Genomic DNA, 21,058 nt, shown 5'->3' with positions numbered 1-21,058 from the left:
GCGACGCTGGAAGTTTGCCCAAGCTGATTGGACACTTTTTTCGTCTCTAGCGACATTCGATGACCGGCACTTTCCCAGCGTCGACGATGAGGTCACGCATATTACCGCCGTTATTCTTACAGCTGCGGAACGTTCAATACCACGCACCTCCGAATTGCCCCGGCGCCCCCCAATTCCTTGGTGGAACGAGGCATGCCGTGATGCAATACGTGAGCGGCGACGTGCTCTCCGCGTTTTCCGCCACCATCCTACTTTGGCCAACTGTATCCGCTATAAGCAGTTCCGTGCGCGGTGCCGTCGTGTCATCCGCGATAGCAAGAAGGCAAGCTGGAAATTCTTTATTAGCTCATTTAACACCTTCACTCCCTCCTCGGAAGTTTGGAGTCGGCTTCGACGGTTCTCAGGCGCGCCTAGTTTCTCCCCGGTTTCTGGGCTCACTGTCGCGCATGATACATTAGTGGACCCCGTCGCAATTTCTACCTCGTCGGGTCAGCACTTTGCTGAGATTTCAAGCTCTTCAAATTACCCGCCAGCGTTTCTCCCGAAGAAACGTGCAGCGGAAGAGCGACCTCTTGCTTTCTCCTCTCAAAATCGCGAAAGCTACAATACTGTTTTCTCCATGCGGGAACTCCAACATGCACTCTCTTCTTCTCGCTCCTCCGCCCCAGGACCGGATGGTATCCACGTCCAAATGTTGCTGCATTTATCAACCCATAGTCTGCGTTACCTCCTTCGCCTTTATAATCGAATTTGGACCGACGGTACTTTTCCCAGACGATGGCGGGAAGCTATCGTCGTTCCTGTTCCGAAACCTGGAAAGGACAAACATCTCCCCTCTAGCTATCGCCCCATTTCTCTCACGAGTAGTGTCTGTAAGGTTTTGGAGCGTATGGTGAATTACCGTTTAGCGTGGTGGCTGGAATCCCGCAGTCTTTTAACACCTGCCCAATGCGGATTCCGAAAGCATCGTTCTGCAGTTGACCATCTTGTTGCTCTCTCCACTTATATCATTAACAATTTTCTCCGGAAACGCCAAACAGTAGCAATATTTTTTGATCTGGAGAGAGCATACGATACCTGTTGGAGGACAGGCATCCTCCGCACACTGTTCTCTTGGCGCTTTCGAGGTCGGCTGCCCCTTGTTCTTCGCGAATTTATGGCAGAGCGCACATTTAGGGTGCGGGTGAACACTACTCTCTCCCGTACCTTCTCCCAAGAAAACGGGGTACCCCAGGGCTCCGTGCTGAGTGTTGTACTGTTTTCCATTGCCATAAATCCAATTATGGATTGTCTCCTTCCTGATGTCTCGGGCTCCCTCTTTGTGGACGATTTTGCGATCTACTACAGCTCTCAACGGACCAGCCTTCTTGAACGACGTCTTCAAGGATGTCTCGATCGCCTCCTCTCTCGGAGCATCGAAACCGGCTTCCGTTTTTCTCCCAGTAAGACCGTTTGTGCTAATTTTTGGCGACGTAGGGAGTTTCTTCCGCCCTCCTTACATCTAGGTCCTGTCAGCCTTCCGTTTTCAGACGTCGCTAAATTCTTGGGTCTTATGTTTGACAGAAAACTGTGCTGGTCCTCCCACGTTTCCTATCTTTCGGCTCGCTGTTTGCGATCCCTCAACACCCTCCGTGTCCTGAATGGTACCTCCTGGGAAGCGGACCGAGTGGTCCTTCTCCGCCTCTATCGCGCCTTAGTTCGCTCGAAATTGGACTATGGAAGCATAGTCTACTCCTCTGCTAGGCCGTCTATTCTTCGGCGTCTCGACTCTATCCACCTCCGTGGATTACGTTTAGTGTCTGGAGCTTTTTACACCAGCCCTGTGGAAAGCCTTTATGCTGAGACTGCTGAACCTCCGCTGTCCAATCGGCGAGCAGTCCTTCTGAGTCGTTATGCTAGCCATCTGTCTTCCATGCCTGCTAATCCAGCCCATGACATTTTTTTCGACGCCTCCTTTGATGTAGGGTATGCAGGCCGCCCCTCCTCCCTACTACCACCGGGAGTCCGCTTACGTCAACTGCTCCATTCTCTTTCCGTCCGCTTTCCTAAAACCTTATTGACAACTTGGGGTACAGCACCGCCTTGGCTCCGTCCCCGGATCTGCCTGCTCCGTTACCTTTGTCGATTTCCCAAGGATGGTACCCCTTCACTTGTTTATCGTCGGGCATTTGCTGCTCTATGTGCACAAATGACGGACGCCACATTTATTTACACCGACGGCTCGAAAACATCGTTAGGTGTAGGGAGTGCCTATATTGTTGGCGACACCCCAAATCACTTTCGGCTTCCCGACCAGTGTTCGGTTTATACTGCGGAGCTTTACGCTGTTCTCCAGGCTGTCCACTACATCCGCCGCCATCAGCGGATACAATACGTTATCTGCTCAGATTCCCTCAGCTCTCTCCTCAGTCTCCACGCTCTTTATCCTGTGCGCCCTCTGGTCCACCGGATTCAGGACTGTCTGCGCTTGCTCCACCTGGGGAGCGTCTCGGTGGCGTTCCTCTGGCTCCCGGGACACGTTGGTATCTGTGGAAATGAGGCGGCCGATATTGCAGCCAAGGCTGCAGTCTCTCTTCTTCGGCCAGCTATTCAATCGATTCCCTTCGCCGATCTACGGAGCGTTTTATGTCGTCGTGTTGTTCATTTATGGCACGCGCATTGGTCGACACTTCCCCATAATAAATTGCGGGACGTGAAAGCTCTTCCTTGTGCTTGGACCTCTTCCTCCCGAACGCGTCGGGAGGAGGTAATTTTAACTAGACTCCGGATAGGGCACTGTCTTTTTAGTCATCGACATCTTTTAAGCGGCGATCCTCCCCCACTCTGTCCCCACTGTTCTCAGCTGTGGACGGTAAGACACCTTTTAATTGAGTGCCTCTATTTTAATCCGTTACGCTCCCGTCTACAGCTATCGCCTGATATATCGTCGATTTTAGCAGATGACACGCGCTCAGCCGACCGCGTTCTCAAGTTTATTAGTGCCAGTGAAATGACGTCAGTCATTTGAAGCTTTTTTTGGGGACAACCAACCCCTTTCTGTAGATTTTTAAGCCTTCCTTCTGCTTTTAGTTTCTCCAATTTTATGACTTTCGTTCCCATTGCTGCTGGTTTCCATTTTCGGTTTTTTACTGTTTCCTAAGTCACGGACCGGGCGCTAATGACCATAGCAGTTTTGCGCCCTAAAACCAAAACAAAAAAAAAATAACATCACGTACCATCTCAACTCGTGGGGCACCATTTCGTTTCCTTCTCCGCTTCAGCGTGCTTCGCTTTATTTGTCAGGCTGGGTACATCCTGCATCTACACCCTTTTCACATACATACTGGCTCATACACACTCTCACCTAACGCATTTTGATGACGTAAGGAACACTGGGGCACATTTATGCGGATTCTATTTGGGCCCTTTTTAAATTCTTTTGATTAGATTTATCGTATTTAAAACTGCTTAGTCTTATAACACAGTTATTAAAGTATAACATTGTATACAAACTTCCAACTCAACATTACATAAAAGACCGCAAAATAATTTCATATAGGTTGAAGTCGAGGTCGTAAACGTGACCTGGGTATGGGCGGGTTAACGGCCCTATAGGGGAACGTTTACTTATATCACAGAACACAGTAAAGAGTAAACAAAACACACTTCTGAAATTTTCAAATATATTTTATTGGGAGTAAAGAAAATTACAGGCTTACTTTCACCAATTAACATGGTAAAATACAAAAATTTTGCTGGCAGTAAACAAAATTTTTGGCGAGTTTTCACCTGTTAGCATAATATGGTCTACATAGAAGAGTCAACGCCCAACGGAGTGTTTTAACAGCTGTATATGGGAATGGATGCCAAAAATTGTTCCAGTAGGACAAAATACTTTGAAAATAGGTGTGGTGGATGCTCTGCTACGTTTCAGTGGTTGTGCAGTGTCATGAGTTAAGGTTATGGAATTGTTGGGAGTGCCTGGTGGACTAAATACGCAAGGAAGTTTCTTTGTCATTAACCGCAGGAGACACTTCGAAGCAGAGAAATCAGTGTTGGAAGCCACCAAAGAAGCAAATAGGAAGTAGTAGTCTGAAGAAGAAAAGGGCGGAGAACAACACCAGAAACATGATGCGTATGGACTTGCGATGCATTAGTGTTATGCAAGTGGATAGAGTAACAAGGTTTAATTTTAACCTGAATTTCCCGGAAGTTCTCTTTTTTGGTATTCTGGTACACATTGATTATAAAATATTCTAGTTAGAGGGTTGAAATTTTTTATACTATCTTAAAAAGTACTTAACTCAAAAGCAGACTACTCTTGTGATTTAAATTTGAAAATTAAAGACTTTTTTAAAGGAAACCAATGAATTAATTACTAACATTCTCGAAACTCATTAAAAAAATTTTAAACGATAATTTGACACGGACATATTTTTTAAAGTCTACTTTAATTATAATTGTGTAAAGAACTTCCAAAAAAAGAAGCTTCTACTTTGTTTTTATTTCGAAATATGTGTACTTATGTTGTATATAAAGAATGAACATGCTTATTTCGTCCCCCTTAAACATCCCAACAACCACCACCACATGCTTATTTCACTTGCAACACAAAATACAATTCAGAAAAAAGTGTGAAGCCAAAAACTTTGAAGCCAAAAACTGTGGTTCACACATCAGCTTGTTCCCAAAGGATCAATTAAAATATGGCGAGCATTACAGGGTCTTACAACTGTTACTCTTTGAGCTAACTAATTTGGAGACGGAAAAAATTTATCAAGCTTGTCCACTGTGCTCACGAACTATTCCTGTTAAGGGAGCACTGGATAGTTACTCCGAGACATTTTACTGTAATACTGTTTCTACCAATTTATCATCAACACTGTAGTTATACAGTAGTGAATTTCTATTGCGACGTATGTGTTGTGTACATAGTTCCACGTAGTCAGTGTGTACACAACTTTCCCACTAGAGCGCGCCCCGCTAAGCACAACAGCGCAGGCGCAGCGCTCGTCCGTCCCCGCACTACGTGATAGCACTGCGATAGAGACGGACAAAATTCTGCTTCCGCCGATCCGTGTATTAATATGTAACGCAGCCAATGATATTGCTGCTAAAGTAGAACCTTTTCTCCTCGCCGATCACACGCGCGCACTGATACAGGAACGCGCGAGGTATTATAACGAGTGTACAGACCTCCGCTTAGTCAGTCTGCATCGGTCTGTACCAGTCCGCATCGGCTGTACCAGTCCGCATCGGCTGTACCAGTCCGCATCGGTCTGTACCGGTCTGTACCGGTCTGTACCGGTCTGCATCGGTCTGCATCGGTCTGCATCGGTCTGGAGGTCGCACGTCCGCCAACGTCTCTAAGCACGGTAAGACAGAATGCTGTGACATATAACCCCAAATCGTCCCCTTCCCTAGCCACGCCATGGTAGGAACATAGGGCTGTGGACAGACAGGAGCCGTATTCACCGCGATACCTTGTGTGCAGCAGAACCGATGGGGTTTCGTTTTTGGGGTCTAAGCCTCTCTTCTTTGTTCACCATCTTGAAGATAAGTTTGGGGAAGTGGCATCTGTTTCCAAAATGAGGAGCAGGGCTATTTTGATACAAGCAGTTTCATCTGCACAGTCACAGGCGTTACTCGCCTGTGAGATGCTCGGTGACATCCCCGTTAACGTCACTCCCCATAAGTCCTTAAATTTGGTCCAGGGCATTATCTTTCATAAAGATCTTCTGCTACAGTCTGATGACGAGCTACGGGAGAACCTGGCACGATGAGGTGTGCACTTTGTCCGTCGTGTCTTTAGGGGGCCCAAGGATAATATGGTCGCTACCGGTGCCTTCATCCTGGCCTTTGAGGGTGACTGCTTGCCTGAGAAGTTCTAGGTCATGATCTACCGGTGCGATGTCAAGCCCTATGTCCCGCCCCCTAAGCGATGCTTCCAGTGCTGGAAGTTCGGACATGTGTCCTCCAGATGCACTGCCAACCCCACGTGTCGTGATTGTGGCCGACCTTCACATCCTGATGCTCCATGTGCTCCACCTCCCACTTGCGTTAACTGTGGGGAGCATCATTCTCCCTGCTCGCCAGACTGTGCAGTCTACCAAAGAGAGTGGAAGATCAAGAGATTAAGACCATGGACCGTTTAACTTACCAAGAGGCAAGGAAGAAGCTAGAACGGCTCAACCCCACATCTATGTTGAGGAGTTATGCTGCTGAAACTCTGCCGCCACCAGTTCCTGCAAAGACACCCTTCTCAGTTGGCCCACGGAACAGTAAAGTTTCGCCTGCCCCACCGCTGGTAGGGGCCACACTCTCTTCCACTGCTCCCAAAACACCCAGTTTGGGAGCAGTGGACCCCAAACAACTGGGGACATCCATCCCCACCTCTCAGCCGGAGAGGCACCAGCCTCCTCCGGCTGCTCAGCCGGAGAGGCAAGAGCCTCTTCGGGCTCCTCAGCTGGAGAAGCAACAGCCTCCTCCGGCTGCTCAGCCGGAGAGGCAACAGCCTCCTCAGGCCTCACTCGTTCAGAAGGGGTCCCTTGGGGAGTCCCTTCCAAGGATTTTACCAGTGTCTCGCAAGACGCTAGCCAGTGGCTGAGGACGCCACTAGCTGCTGGTCGAAGGGCTTCACGCTCTTCCTCTGTTCCTGGCAATGCATCAGGAAAGCCCTCCCAGCATGCGAACCCTCCTCCAAGACAAGCGAGAGAAGAGGAAGCTATCTAAGAAGCCTAAGGACCCAGTGATTCCCGCGCCAACGCTTCCTGTCAGCTCAGCCTCTGAGGATGAGGTCGAGCTCTTTGCGTCCCCTGATGACCTCGATCTCGCCGTCTCAGAAACGATGGCAGTTGCGATGTCAGTCACTCAGTCAGTGGCAGCATGTGACTCTGTGAAGTAATTTGCTTTTTCAGTACCTTAATGCCCGTACAGGACACGCTTTGTACAACCCTCCAGTGGAATTGTGGTGGTTATTTTAGCCATCTCCCTGAGCTATGACAGCTTCTAAGCCTGACACCTGCTTTCTGCATTGCCCTCCAGGAAACCTGGTTCCTGGCAATGCGGACCCCTGTCCTTCGTGGATACACGGGTCATTGCTGCAACCGTAGCACTTACAATAGTGTGTCAGGTGGAGCCTGCGTGTATGTCCTTACCTCTGTATATAGTGCTCCTGTGCCCCTTCAAACATCATTGGAAGCTGTGGCTGTCCGCATAAGGACTACCCAGGACATAACCATCTGCAGTGTCTATCTCCCTCCAGGTGGTACAGTCTCCCTGACCGAATTGACTGCAATTGTCACCCAACTCCCCACGCCGTTTCTTCTCCTGGGCGATTTTAACGCCCACAATCCCCTGTGGGGTGGAACGAAGGTTACTGGCCGAGGTGGAGAGGTCGAGAATCTCATCTCCCAACTCGACCTCTGCCTCTTAAACACTGGCGCCTCCACACATTTCAGTGTGGCGCATGGCACGTTCTCGGCCATAGATCTGTCGTTGTGCAGCCCAGGGCTTGTACCATCGGTCCACTGGAGAGTCCATGAGGACTTGTGTGGTAGTGACCATTTTCCCATCTTCCTTTCACTACAACAGCGTCGCTCCCTTGAACGCTTGCCTAGATGGGCATTTAGCAAGGCAAACTGGGACACGTTCTCCTCTGCTGACACTGTTGAATCTCTCCCCCACGGTACCATCGATGTGGCGGTTGAGACACTGACTGCAGCGATTGTTTCCGCTGTGGAACGCACCATTCCTCGTTCGTTAGGGTGCCTCCAGCGAAAGTCAGTGCCTTGGTGGTCTCCAGAAGTCGCTGAAGCCATTAAAGAACGTCGGCGGGCTCTTCAGCGACATAAGCGGCACTCGTCTCTGGAGAACCTCATTTTATTCTAACGTCTCCGTGCTCAGGTCCGGAGGCTTATCAAACGGCGGAAACAGGAGTGCTGGGAGAGGTATGTTTCCAACATTGGTTCCCGTACTTCACCCTCCCAGGTGTGGATGAAGATTCGGCGTATCTTTGGATTGCAGTACTCTACAGGTGTCCCAGGGCTTGCCATCAACGGGGCGGTATCCACCGATGCCGATGCAATCGCCGAGCATTTCGCACAGCACTATGTTTGGGCCTCTGCATCGGGGAATTACCCGCCTGCGTTTCGCGCGCTCAAACGCCGGGAGGAAGGCAAACGGCTTTCTTTTGCTTCTCGCCACCCTGAGGCGTATAATGCCCCATTTAGTTTGTGGGAACTCTAAAGCGCCCTGGCACAGTGCCCCGATACAGCCTCTGGGCCATATGGCGTCCACAATCAGATGTTCAAACACCTGTCCCCGGACTGTCAGCGATGTGTTCTTGCCATCTTCAACCGCATATGGGGCGATGGTGTCTTTCCGTCGCAGTGGCGAGAAAGTACCATCATTCCGGTGCTGAAGCCTGGTAAGGACCCGCTTAATGTGGATAGCTATCGACCCATCAGCTTGACAAATACTCTGTGCACGCTACTGGAACGTATTGTGAGTCGACGGCTGTGTTGGCTGCTCGAGTCTCGGGGTCTTCTGGCTCAGTGCCAGAGCGGCTTCCGTCAGGGCCGTTCCACCGCCGATACTTTGGTCTTCCTTGAGTCTGCAATCCGCACTGCTTTTTCCAGGCGCCAACACCTCGTCTCCGTCTTTTTCGACCTCTCCAGAGCATATGACACGACGTGGCGGCACCATATTCTCGCCACGTTGCACTGGTGGGGTCTCACGGGCTCTCTCCCCATTTTTATTCAGAATTTTTTATCTGTTCGGACATTCCGCGTTTTATTGGCCCATCCCATAGTTCACTTCATATCCAGGAGAACGGCGTTCCACAGGGCTCTGTATTGAGCGTGCCCCTTTTCCTTGTGGCCATTAATTGCCTTGAAGCAGCAGTAGGGTCGTCTGTCTCACCCACGTTATATACTGACGATTTCTGCATCTTTTTCAGCTCCTCCACCATTAGTGTTGCAGAACGTAGGTTGCAAGGAGCCATACGCAATGCGCAGGCGTGGGCCCTATCCCATGGGTTTCAATTTTCTCCTGCAAGGACTTGTGTTATGCACTTTTGTCGGCGTCGAACTGTCCATCCCCACCCTGAGCTTTATCTTCAGGATGCCATGCTCAGGGTTGTTGACACTTACCGTTTTCTGGGATTGCTGTTCGATGCCCGGCTTACTTGGCTTCCACATATTCGTCAGCTCAAGCATCAGTGCTGGCAGCATCTGAGTGCCCTCCGCTGCCTCAGCAACACAACTTGGGGTGCAGATCGTAACACGCTGCTGCAGCTCTACAAAGCCCTTGTGCTGTCCCGACTGGATTATGGGAGTGTGGCATATGGCTCAGTGTCGCCCTCAGCGTTGCAACTGCTGGACCCCGTTCACCACTGTGGGGTTCGACAGGCGACAGGAGCATTCCGCATCAGTCCTGTTAATAGCCTACTTGCTGAGGCTGGGGTTCCTCCGCTCCACATTCGGCGTCTACAACTCTTAGCCAACTATGCTGCCCACGTTCGTTGTTCGCCTCGTCACCCTAACTACCTTCTCCTTTTCGCTAATGCGGCAGTCCATACCCCACACCGGCGGCCTCGGTCAGGCCATACCATTGATATCTGTGTTTGGTCACTCCTTAGTGATCTTGAGTCTTTGCCTCTTCCATCTGCTTTTCAGGTCCACCCACATACACCACTTTGGTGTATTCGTCGGCCGCAGCTTCGGCTGGACCTCTCATAATGGCAAAAGGATTCAGTTCCTCCTGTAGTCTTGCGCCGCCAATTTCTTGCTCTCCTCGACGCATCCCGCGACTCGGAGGCTATCTATACAGATGGCTCGATGGTTGATGGCCGTGTGGGGTACGCTTTTGCTCATGCGGACTATGTAGACCAGCGCTCCTTGCCGGATGGCTGCAGTGTTTACACCACAGAGCTAACAGCCATTTTTCGTGCCCTTGAGCGTATTCGTACCAGCACTGGAGAGTCTTTTGTCATTTGCAGTGACTCTCTCAGTAGTCTACAGGCTCTTGACCAGTGCTACCCACGCCATCCCATTGTTGTTGCCATCCAGGAGTCCGTTCATGCTCTTGAACAGCGTGGACGTTCAGTGGTGTTCATATGGACCCCGGGACACGTTGGGATAGCGGGAAACGAACACGCCGACAAGTTAGCCACCCGCAAACTGCCGTTGGAGATCGGCCTCCCGGCAACTGATCTCCGATCGGTGTTACGCCGTTGGGTCTTTGGGATGTGGGCTGACAATGGCGCACTCTGTCTGTACCCAACAAGCTGCAGCGTGTAAAGGAGACACGACCGTGTGGGGTTCCTCCATGCGGGCCTCTCGCAGGGATTCTGTTAATCTCTGTAGGCTCCGCATTGGTCACTCTTGGCTGACGCATGGTCGTCTGCTGCGTCGAGAGGACCCCCCTCATTGTCGCTGTGGTGAAACCATGATGGTGGCCCATATATTGTTGGAATGTCCTCTTTTAACTGCCCTCAGGCGAACTTTTAATCTCCTGGGTAATTTATCATCTCTTTTAGGTGACGATGTCTCTATGGCAGATCGTGTTTTAAGTTTTATTCGAGCAAGTGGCTTTTATAGGTCCCTCTAATTTTATTGCGTCACCCTCTTTTGTGCTGTATCTTTTACTTAGTTTTGTGTTGTAATTTGACTCCACCCTAATCTTTTAGGCTGGAGGTTTTAACGTGTTGCAGAGTGGCTGGCTCATCCTATTATTTTCGTGATCAGCCAGCCACAGTCCTCTGCTGTGCAGTTTTACTTCCTTCTGCCTTTGTTCTCTATGTTGTTTTTGTTGCTGTGCTCCGTTTATTGGTTGATTTTGGTTCTTATTATTTTATGTTTTATGTTTTTATAATTCTTGCTTTTTTAGTTAAGATGCCAATATTTTTGGTTCATTTGTGGCTTCCTAAGGCCCATGTTGAGGCCCCTATTTCAGGTAGAATAATTCTTGCTGGTGTTTTATTAAAGTTAGGTGGTTATGGTATTTTTCGTGTTATAAAGGTTATTTCTTATTTGGGTTTAAAGTTTAATTATTTTTGATTGTCTTTAGGTTTATCCGGTGGGGTTATTGTTAGATTTATTTGTTTTTGTCAGGTTGATTTAAAATCTTTAATTGCTTATTCTTCTGTTGCTCATATAAGAATGGTTATTGGAGGATTGATAACTATGAATTGATGAGGTTGTATAGGTTCTCTTTCTTTAATGGTTGGTCATGGTTTGTGTTCTTCTGGTTTATTTTGTCTATCTAATATTATTTATGAGCGTTTAGGTAGACGAAGATTATTAATTAACAAGGGTATAATTAATTTAATGCCAAGAATGGCTTTATGATGATTTCTTTTGAGATCTTCTAATATAGCCGCTCCTCCTTCTTTAAATTTGGTAGGTGAACTTAGATTATTAAATAGAATTATGTCTTGATCTTCTTTTAGATTTCTTGCTTTAATTTTTTTGTCTTTTTTTAGAGCTGTTTATACGTTATATATGTATTCTTATTCTCAGCATGGTAATTATTATTCTGGTGTTTATACTTGTTCTCTTGGTTATTTTCGTGAATATCATCTTTTACTTTTACATTGATTGCCTTTAAATATTCTTTGTTTAAAGGGGGAGTATTTTTTTGTTTAGGTTGCTTAAGTATTTTAATTAAAAATGTTGTTTTGTGGAATCAATGATATGAATTTTTTTCATCTTAGGTCGTCAATTTGTTTTCTGTTTGTTCTTTGAGTTTTTTTCTTTATTTTTTTCTAGAACTATAATTTTTATTTTGAGTATTTATTATTTAATAATTGATTATAGAGTTTTTGTTGAATGAGAGCTTTTTAATTTAAATGGTTCTATGGTTGTTATGACTTTAATTTTGGATTGAATGTCTCTTATTTTTATATCTTTTGTTATGTATATTTCTTCTTTGGTTATTTATTATAGAGAGGATTATATATCGGGAGAAAAGAATATAAATCGTTTTATTATTATTGTTTTAATATTTATTCTTTCTATAGGGTTTTTAATTATTAGTCCTAATTTGATTAGAATTTTATTAGGATGGGATGGTTTAGGTTTAGTTTCTTATTGTTTAGTTATTTATTATCAAAATGTAAAATCTTACAGTGCAGGTATGTTAACTGCACTTTCTAATCGTATTGGTGATGTTGCTATTTTAATTTCTATTGCTTGAATATTGAATTTTGGCGGTTGAAATTATATTTATTATTATGATTTTATTTCTAATTCTTTTGAAATAAAGCTTATTACTATATTAATTGTTTTAGCAGCTATCACTAAAAGAGCTCAAATTCCCTTTTCTTCTTGACTTCCTGCTGCTATGGCTGCCCCTACTCCTGTTTCTGCTTTGGTTCATTCTTCTACTCTTGTTACTGCTAGGGTTTATTTATTAATTCGTTTTAGACCAATATTAGATACTTATAATTGTGGTTGATTCTTACTTTTAATTGGTTGTATAACTATGTTTATGGCCGGTTTGGGTGCAAATTTTGAATTTGATTTGAAGAAAATTATTGCTCTTTCTACTTTAAGACAACTTGGTTTAATAATAAGAATTTTGGCTATGGGTTATCCAAAACTTGCATTTTTTCATTTATTAGCTCATGCTTTATTTAAGGCTTTATTGTTTATGTGTGCAGGTTCAATAATTCATAATTTAAAGGATTCTCAGGATATTCGTTTTATAGGTTCAATTGTTAATTTTATGCCTTTAACTTCAGTTTGTTTTAATGTTTCTAGTTTATCTTTGTGTGGTATACCATTTTTAGCAGGTTTTTATTCAAAGGATTTAATTCTTGAGATGGTTTGTTTAAGATGAATTAATTGTTTGATTTTTTTTCTTTATTTCTTTTCTACTGGTTTAACTGCTTCTTATTCTTTTCGTCTTTTTTATTATTCAATATCTGGTGACAATAATTTTTATTCTAGATTTTCTTTTGACGATAAGGGTTATTATATTTCTTTTGGTATAATTGGTTTATTGTTTGTTGCTGTTTTTGGTGGTAGTCTTTTGTCTTGGTTAATTTTTCCTGTTCCTCATGTGATTGCCTTGCCTTATTATTTGAAGTTTTTAACTATTACTGTAGTTGTTTTAGGTGCTTATTTGGGTTATCTTATTTCTAATTTTGATTTTTCTCAAAATTTATTTTCTTTAAGTATGCTTTCTTTTGTTAGATTTGCTGGTTCTATGTGGTTTATACCTTTCATTTCAACTAAGTTTATTAGATATTTTCCTTTAAAATTGGGTTATTATTCATCAAAGTCATTTGATCATGGTTGAGGTGAATTATTTGGTGGTCAAGGTTTATATAGACTATTTATTTATTTAATTAGTTATATACAAGGTTGATATGATTCTAATTTTAAGATTTATCTTTTAACTTTTATTTTTTGAATATTTATTTTGGTGGTATTATTTTTCGTTTACTTAAATAGCTTATAATTAGAGCGTGACACTGAAGATGTTAAGGAAGTATTTTTACTTTTAGGTATTTATAAATATATATATATATTATTTTTACAGTGAAAATGTAATGTTTTATTTAAACTATATAAATTTTAGAAATGTTAACGGAGTTTAACCGCTAATATAAAAAGTTAGCAGCTTTCATATTGGCTTTACATTTCCTTAATTGGAACTTTATAGTTCAATTATATTATTAACAGTAATACGCCTCTTTTTGGCTTCAATTAATAAGAATAAGGGTATTTTATTTACCAATCTTCCAGGTCGAAACTGACTGCAATACTTCGCTTCTTATTCTATTTAAGGTTGATTGATTATATCAATACTTTTTGAATGCAACCCAAATGTTATAGTTAACTGCAACCCTTTATTCTGCTCATTGTAAGGCTCCTTGATTTCATTCATGGTATAGTCCACCTAATAATACTATAATAAAAAATATTGTTGATACTGTTCAGATTATAATGTCTGAAGTTTTAAAAATAATTACAATTGGAAGGATTAATGCGATTTCTACATCAAAAATTAAGAAAATTACTGCAATTAAGAAGAATCGAAGTGAGAATGGTATTCGTGCTGATCTTTTTGGGTCAAATCCACACTCAAATGGTGATCTTTTTTCTCGGTCATTAATTAATTTTTTTGATAATGTTGTTGCAAGGATTATAACAATTATTGGAATAATAAATCTAATAAAAATTCTTGTAGATAAGATTAAGATTGTTTTTCTTGATTTATATCAATCTTTTTGATTGGAAGTCAAATGTACTATTTATACTAGAAAAACAATTATCTACCTCATCAATAAATAGAAATATATAAGAATAATCATACTACGTCTACAAAGTGTCAGTATCATGCTGCTGCTTCAAACCCAAAGTGGTGTCTTGGTGAGAATTGATTTATTGAATGTCGAAGTAGACATGTTGATAAGAAAATTGTTCCGATAATTACATGTAGACCATGAAATCCTGTTGCAACAAAGAATGTTGATCCATAAACTGCATCTGCAATGGTGAAGGGTGCTTCTCAATATTCATATGCTTGAAGTATAGTGAAGTATAGTCCTAGTAGTACTGTGAAGAATAATCCTTGTAATGCTTGAGTATGATTAGATTCTATTAGACTATGATGTGCTCATGTTACTGTTACTCCTGACGCTAAAAGAATAGCTGTATTAAGTAATGGAATTTGTATAGGATTGAAAGGTTGAATTCCTATTGGGGGTCATAATATTCCTAGTTCAATAGTAGGTGCTAGTCTTCTTCTAAAAAATGCTCAGAAAAATGAAACAAAGAATAGTACTTCTGATGCAATAAATAAAATTATTCCTCATCGTAATCCAATTGATACAAATCCCGTATGTAGTCCTTGGTATGTTCCTTCTCGGACTACATCTCGTCATCATTGGATTATAGTTAGAAGTGTAATTCCAAATCCAATTATAAATAAGTTAATGTTAAATAGGTGAAATCATTTTGCTAATCCTGATACTAGAACTATTGCTCCAATTGCTCCTGTAAATGGTCAAGGTCTGTAATCTACTAAGTGGAATGGGTGGTTTGAGTGAGTTGTTAACATAAGTTTAGTATACTTCTCTAGAATATAAAGTTCTTAAAATTGAGAAAACATAGGCCTGAATTATTGCTACTGCTGATTCTAGAATTAATAGAAGTATTTGTCCAATAATTAATAGTGAAATTAAGTTTATTGCTATAGATGGTCCTGTATTTCCTAGCAACGTTAATAGTAAGTGCCCTGCAATTATATTTGCTGCTAGTCGTACTGCTAGTGTACCTGGTCGAATGACATTTCTAATTGTTTCAATTAATACTATAAATGATATTAATGCAGGTGGTGTTCCTTGTGGAACAAGGTGTGCAAATATGTGATTTGTGTGATTAATTCATCCAAATAATATAAATCTTAATCGTATAGGTAGAGCAATTGCAAATGTTAATGCTATATGTCTTGTTCTAGTAAAGATGTAAGGGAATAATCCTATGAAATTATTAAATAGTATTATAATAAAGATTGAAATGAAGATGAATGTTGTTCCATTAAATGATTTTGGTCCTAGCAATGTTTTAAATTCATTGTGTAAGGTTAAGTTTAGTTTATTTCAAATAATATTAATTCGTGATGGTGTAAGTCAAAATATTGATGGGATTAATAATAATCCTAGGAATGTTCTAGTTCAATTTAATGATAAATTGAAGATATTAGTTGATGGATCAAATGTTGAAAATAAGTTTGTTATCATTTTCAATTCAAGTTCTTTATATCAATTGTTCTTTTTTCTGCTCTTTTAATAAGGTTTGGTTTAAATGAGAAAAAGTTTATTTGATTAAATAAAATTAATGTAGTCGAAAATATAATAAATAGGGAGAATCATATGAGAGGGGATATTTGAGGGATTTGGATTGAATTCCCCATCAGAAGTAGTCGTTAATTTACTATTTTTTGGTTTAAGAGACCATTACTTACTTTCAGTCATCTGATGTATTTCAAGGTGTACTAATTATTTAGTTATTTTAGATTGACACTCTAATGTTATATATTTTAACTAACTCCTTAGATTATCTTAGATAATCACTTGATAAATAAGTTTACTGAAGTTCTTTCAATTACAATTGGTATAAATCTGTGGTTTGCTCCACAGATTTCTGAGCATTGTCCAAAGAATAGTCCAGGCCGGTTTATTGTAAATGTTCCTTGGTTTAGTCGACCTGGCGTTGCGTCAATTTTAACTCCTAATGCAGGCACTGCTCATGAATGTAGAACGTCTGATGCTCTTGTTAATACTCGTACTTCTGTATTTATTGGTAAAATTGTTCGGTTATCTACATCTAGAAGTCGAAATCCGTCGTTTTCTAGGTCTTGTTCTGGTGTTATATAAGTGTCAAATTCTACATCTATAAAGTCTGAATATTCATATCTTCAATATCATTGTCGTCCAATTGTTTTAATCGTAATTATTGCGTCTACTGAATCATCAAGTAAATATAGAAGTCGTAATGATGGTAGTGCAATAAAAATTAGTGTAATTGCTGGTAGTGCTGTTCAGATTGTTTCAATTAAATGCCCGTGAAGTATGTTTCGGTTTGTATAGGCAATGAATAATATGTAACTTAGGGCATAGCCTACAATTACTGTAATTAATAATAATACGACCATGGTATGATCATGGAAGAATGATAGTTTCTCCATTAATGGTGAAGCTCCATCTTGAAGGGATAAATTTGATCATGTTGCCATTAATTAATTTTTCTAATAAAAGGTCAAACCTTTATTTGTAGAGCTTAAATCTACTGCACTAATCTGCCATATTAGAATCTAGAAATTAATGGTAGTTCTGAGTAACTGTGTTCCGCAGGTGGGTTATTTTGTAGTCATTCTGTTGATCTTCTTATATTAGCTCTAAATATGATTGCCCGGTTTGTAACCATTCTTTCTCATATAATTACAATGAATATAATGATTCCTACAATAGAAATTGTGGACCCAATTCTTGATACTACATTTCATGATGTATATGCGTCTGGGTAGTCTGAATATCGTCGTGGTATTCCTGCTAGTCCTAGGAAGTGCTGAGGAAAAAATGTTAAGTTTACTCCAATAAATATAATTGTAAATTGGATTTTTAATCATGTATTATTTATAGTTAATCCTGTAAATAATGGGTATCATTGAATAACACCTCCTATGATTGCAAATACTGCTCCTATGGATAACACATAATGGAAGTGGGCAACTACATAATATGTATCATGTAATACGATGTCAAGTGATGAATTTGCTAATACTAATCCTGTTAGTCCACCAATTGTAAATAGAAAAATAAATCCTAAAGCTCATAATAACGGTGGATTGAATTTGAATTTAGTTCCATATAGTGTAGCTAATCATCTGAATACCTTGATTCCTGTAGGTACAGCAATAATTATTGTTGCTGATGTAAAGTATGCTCGTGTGTCAACGTCTATTCCTACCGATGACCTTTGCAGTTTGGTCCCTTTAATCTTTAAACCAACCAACCATCTGCACCAGTCTGCACCAGTCTGCACCAGTCTGCACCAGTCTGCACCAGTCTGCACCAGTCTGCACCAGTCTGCACCAGTCTGCACCAGTCTGCACCAGTCTGCACCAGTCTGCACCAGTCTGCACCAGTCTGCACCAGTCTGCACCAGTCTGCACCAGTCTGCACCAGTCTGCACCAGTCTGCACCAGTCTGCACCAGTCTGCACCTAATAAGATTACCATATTCCTGTACATAGCCATGAAGATAAATGTATAGACACTTTTGTCAAGTATCAGAGATAAATGTGAGAATAAGATTAACATACCAATACCAAAGGAACTTCAAATTGTCAATTGTAAATAGCATCCAGAACCAAGCTAAGCAATTTTTATGCTTGTTATTATTTTAATAAATGTGTGTGAAAATTAATCAAGTTCTGTTTAAAGTTGGTCACCGTCGATCTGCTACTCTAAGCGTGCAAGTGGCATTTCTATCGTCTGACCTAACGGCAGAAGATAAACACGCCACGATAAGACCACGAGACATATTGCTGGCACTCGCCTACTTCAAATAATCTGATGGTGTGTGTACTGAAGGTCTTAGAGTACGCACACCACAGTATGTTTCTGCCGTCATACTTGTTTTACAATTATTGTCGGTGATCTTTAGTTTTTCTTTACGGCAGTGCTATAACTCGTATATTCAGTATAATTTACTATTCTTCATTCGCATTATATGATTACGACTTTCGCCTTATCTTAAGAACAGTGTCATGAGAGTGAAAGAAAACTTCCTATCTTTACGTCACGGAGCAGTTTCCAGTGAGTAACCAGCGACAAGAAATAAAGATTCTGTGTCATTGCGGTGTGACCATGGCGGAATGACGAGGAAGGGCGCAATAACGCTGACGTGGGTCCACTTTGAACTGTGAAGGCTGTGACTCCAGCAGGAATTGAGAAGTAGCCCGCAGAGAGAGTATTGGTCTTTGGACACGGCCGAACGGGCCTTCGCTTCTGATCCAGCGGCGGTTGAGTGACCAGCAGAGTTCAGGGTCCCCCTGGCCTCAAGGCCAGGAGTGAAGGCCGGCGCTGCGGTACGGGACCAGCCAGTTACCTCAGAACAGTCACTGCACAAGGAAAGACACAAGTAATAAGCAGACGAGATGTGTGGGTAAAGACTGCAAAGCGACATAAAATGGAGTGCGCTCATTGTAACGAAGGGAATCTCGCTGTTGTGAAATAAATTGACTTAGCAAATGACATGGGGTAGTGGGGCACAGACGGCGCAGGTGTGTTTGTCCGCAGCACACGCCCACTGTGCCAGCTGCCATTGTATAGGAGGGACGTTGTTGTTACAATGAAACGAACACCCTTAGCTGCTTACGGGCGTTGACATACGTCAACGGGGACAGGTGAAAATGTGTGCCCCGACCGGGACTCGAACCCGGGATCTCCTGCTTATATGGCAGACGCTCTATCCATCTGAGCCACCCAGGACACAGAGGATAGTGCGACTGCAGGGATTTCTCTCTGGCACGCCTCCCGCGAAATCCACATCCTCGCCGTATTATCCCGCACTACATTCGTAGTGCCCTCGCCCATTATAGTCATTACTCGCGGCGCGTTGCCGATTCCCGTAAGAGTTCGGGCACTGTTTGTGCATTCGCACGGAAGAAGAAGATGGTCAAGTGGCCGGTGAGCCTTAACTATATATATACTGTCCGAAAGAACAGATATCATCTTAGTATATATAGAAGTGGTTGTGCAAGAGATTTGTGTAACCTGCAACGTCGTTGCCTTTCGAACGGGTTACTGTGGTCGGTCCCCCACAGATGTGGTCTTAGATTTCGGCTGTGGTGCAGTAATTCGGCTTCACACGTTCAACCGTGTCCAGTGTCTATTGTGAATAGCTGAATGAGGGTGTCACAGTCCACAGCAGACGAACTACCGGCCGTCTAGTCACTCTCTGTGACAGTGACCAGTGACATCTGAGACGGACCGTCAATAGTGACGACCTAAAAGCAATACTGCAACAAACCACGGCTCAATTCAACACAGCACGTGCTAGACACGTCTCCCACTTGACGATCCATAGACATTTCCGTGGGGTATGGGAGCTTGGGCCGCACACGGGTGCCACTGTTAATCCAACGTCATCAGGCACAACGGATTGCATTTCTCGCCAATCACCAGGGACGGACATTGGAACAATGGTGCAAGGTCATATGGTGGGACGAATCACGATTTCCACTGCACCATGCCGACGGGAGGCACCGTGTGCGGTGCAGACCACACGAATCGATGGATCCCGCCTGCCAAGGTGTGGTCCAAGACTGTGGTGTCTGTTATGGCCGGTGGTGAATTTTCCTGGTATTGAATGGGCCCTCTAGTTGTTCTGGAAGAGACTTTGAATGGTCCGCGGTGTGTGGAGGTGCTTGAAGATCATCTCCACACATTTTTGGCCTTCTAACACAATGAAGGTTCTGCGGTGTTTCAAAATGATAACGCTCCTCCATATCGTTCCCTCATCGCTCGGGAATGGTTCCAGGAACATGCAGGGGAGGTCCACAGATTTGCACGAATCCCATCGAGCAAATCTGGGATACCATGGAATGCAGGCTCCTTGCCATGGATCCAGCGCCCACGGACAGACCGGAACTGGCTGCCGCTCTGCAAGCGATTTGGTGTCATACGCTTCCAAAGGAGTACCAGACACTTGCAGACTCACATCCAGGGTGTTTTACTGCAGTCCGCATGGCGATAGGAAGCCTCACACGATATTGGGTGTCTATCCCACGATATTTGCTAAGTCAGCGTACATAAAACTTATTACAGTCCAGGCAGAACATATTCTCGTATCTGAAATACTGTAAGACTATGAACCAAAGTAAACAGACAATAAGTCTACAATATAAATGACACCCACATCTACTGGGTGTCGCAGGCCATTAAGGTCAATATTATATAGACAGAACCAATGGTCTGAAATTATTACAACCTCTTGAATAAGCCGCTTCTGCGACTCGTGGAGGCGCTCTGGCTCCGGATAGAACCCACGTGGCAGATTAACGACGAGGGCCGGCGTGCCGGCCAGTCCTATGTGGTTTTTATGAGGTTTCCCATATCCTAATAGGTGAATATCATGCTGGTACCCAAGTCTCGCCTCAGTTACACGATTCGCAAGCATTTAGAAAACGCTCGTACACGTCAGCATGGGATAACGCTAGATGCAGACAGTTGGGGTACAGAAATTCCGTCCTGGAGAGGAGGGGTGGGGATGGGGGGAGGGTGGTTGAAGCAGTGGTGACAGTAAGGGCATCAGACCACACTCTGCCAAAACCACTAATTAACATGTCGATCGCATGACGACACGCGATAAACTCTAAGGAAAAGAAGAAAAAGTATAGCCCTGTCAACGATGACCAAAAAAGATCGATTATGGGAAAAATCATGTAGTCGCAAATTTTTGCACAGCGCTAGGACAAAGTGTCCTTAAAGATTACTTTTTATGTCTTCCTCGAATAACTTGTAAAGCGTGACTTCCAGTAGAAAATTAAATTTAATTAAC

At 43.0% G+C, this 21,058-nt stretch overlaps 1 non-coding gene across 1 annotated transcript; it reads right to left on the bottom strand.

The window, feature by feature from the left end:
• Positions 1 to 18,913: 18,913 nt before the first annotated feature.
• Trnai-uau lies at positions 18,914 to 18,988 on the bottom strand. The gene has a single exon. It is a non-coding gene; the product is annotated as a tRNA-Ile (tRNA).
• Positions 18,989 to 21,058: the final 2,070 nt, after the last annotated feature.

The sequence above is a fragment of the Schistocerca americana genome, chromosome 6 (assembly GCF_021461395.2).
Source record: "Schistocerca americana isolate TAMUIC-IGC-003095 chromosome 6, iqSchAmer2.1, whole genome shotgun sequence".
Taxonomy (NCBI): domain Eukaryota; kingdom Metazoa; phylum Arthropoda; class Insecta; order Orthoptera; family Acrididae; genus Schistocerca; species Schistocerca americana.
This window is presented reverse-complemented; position numbering and strand designations above follow the sequence as displayed.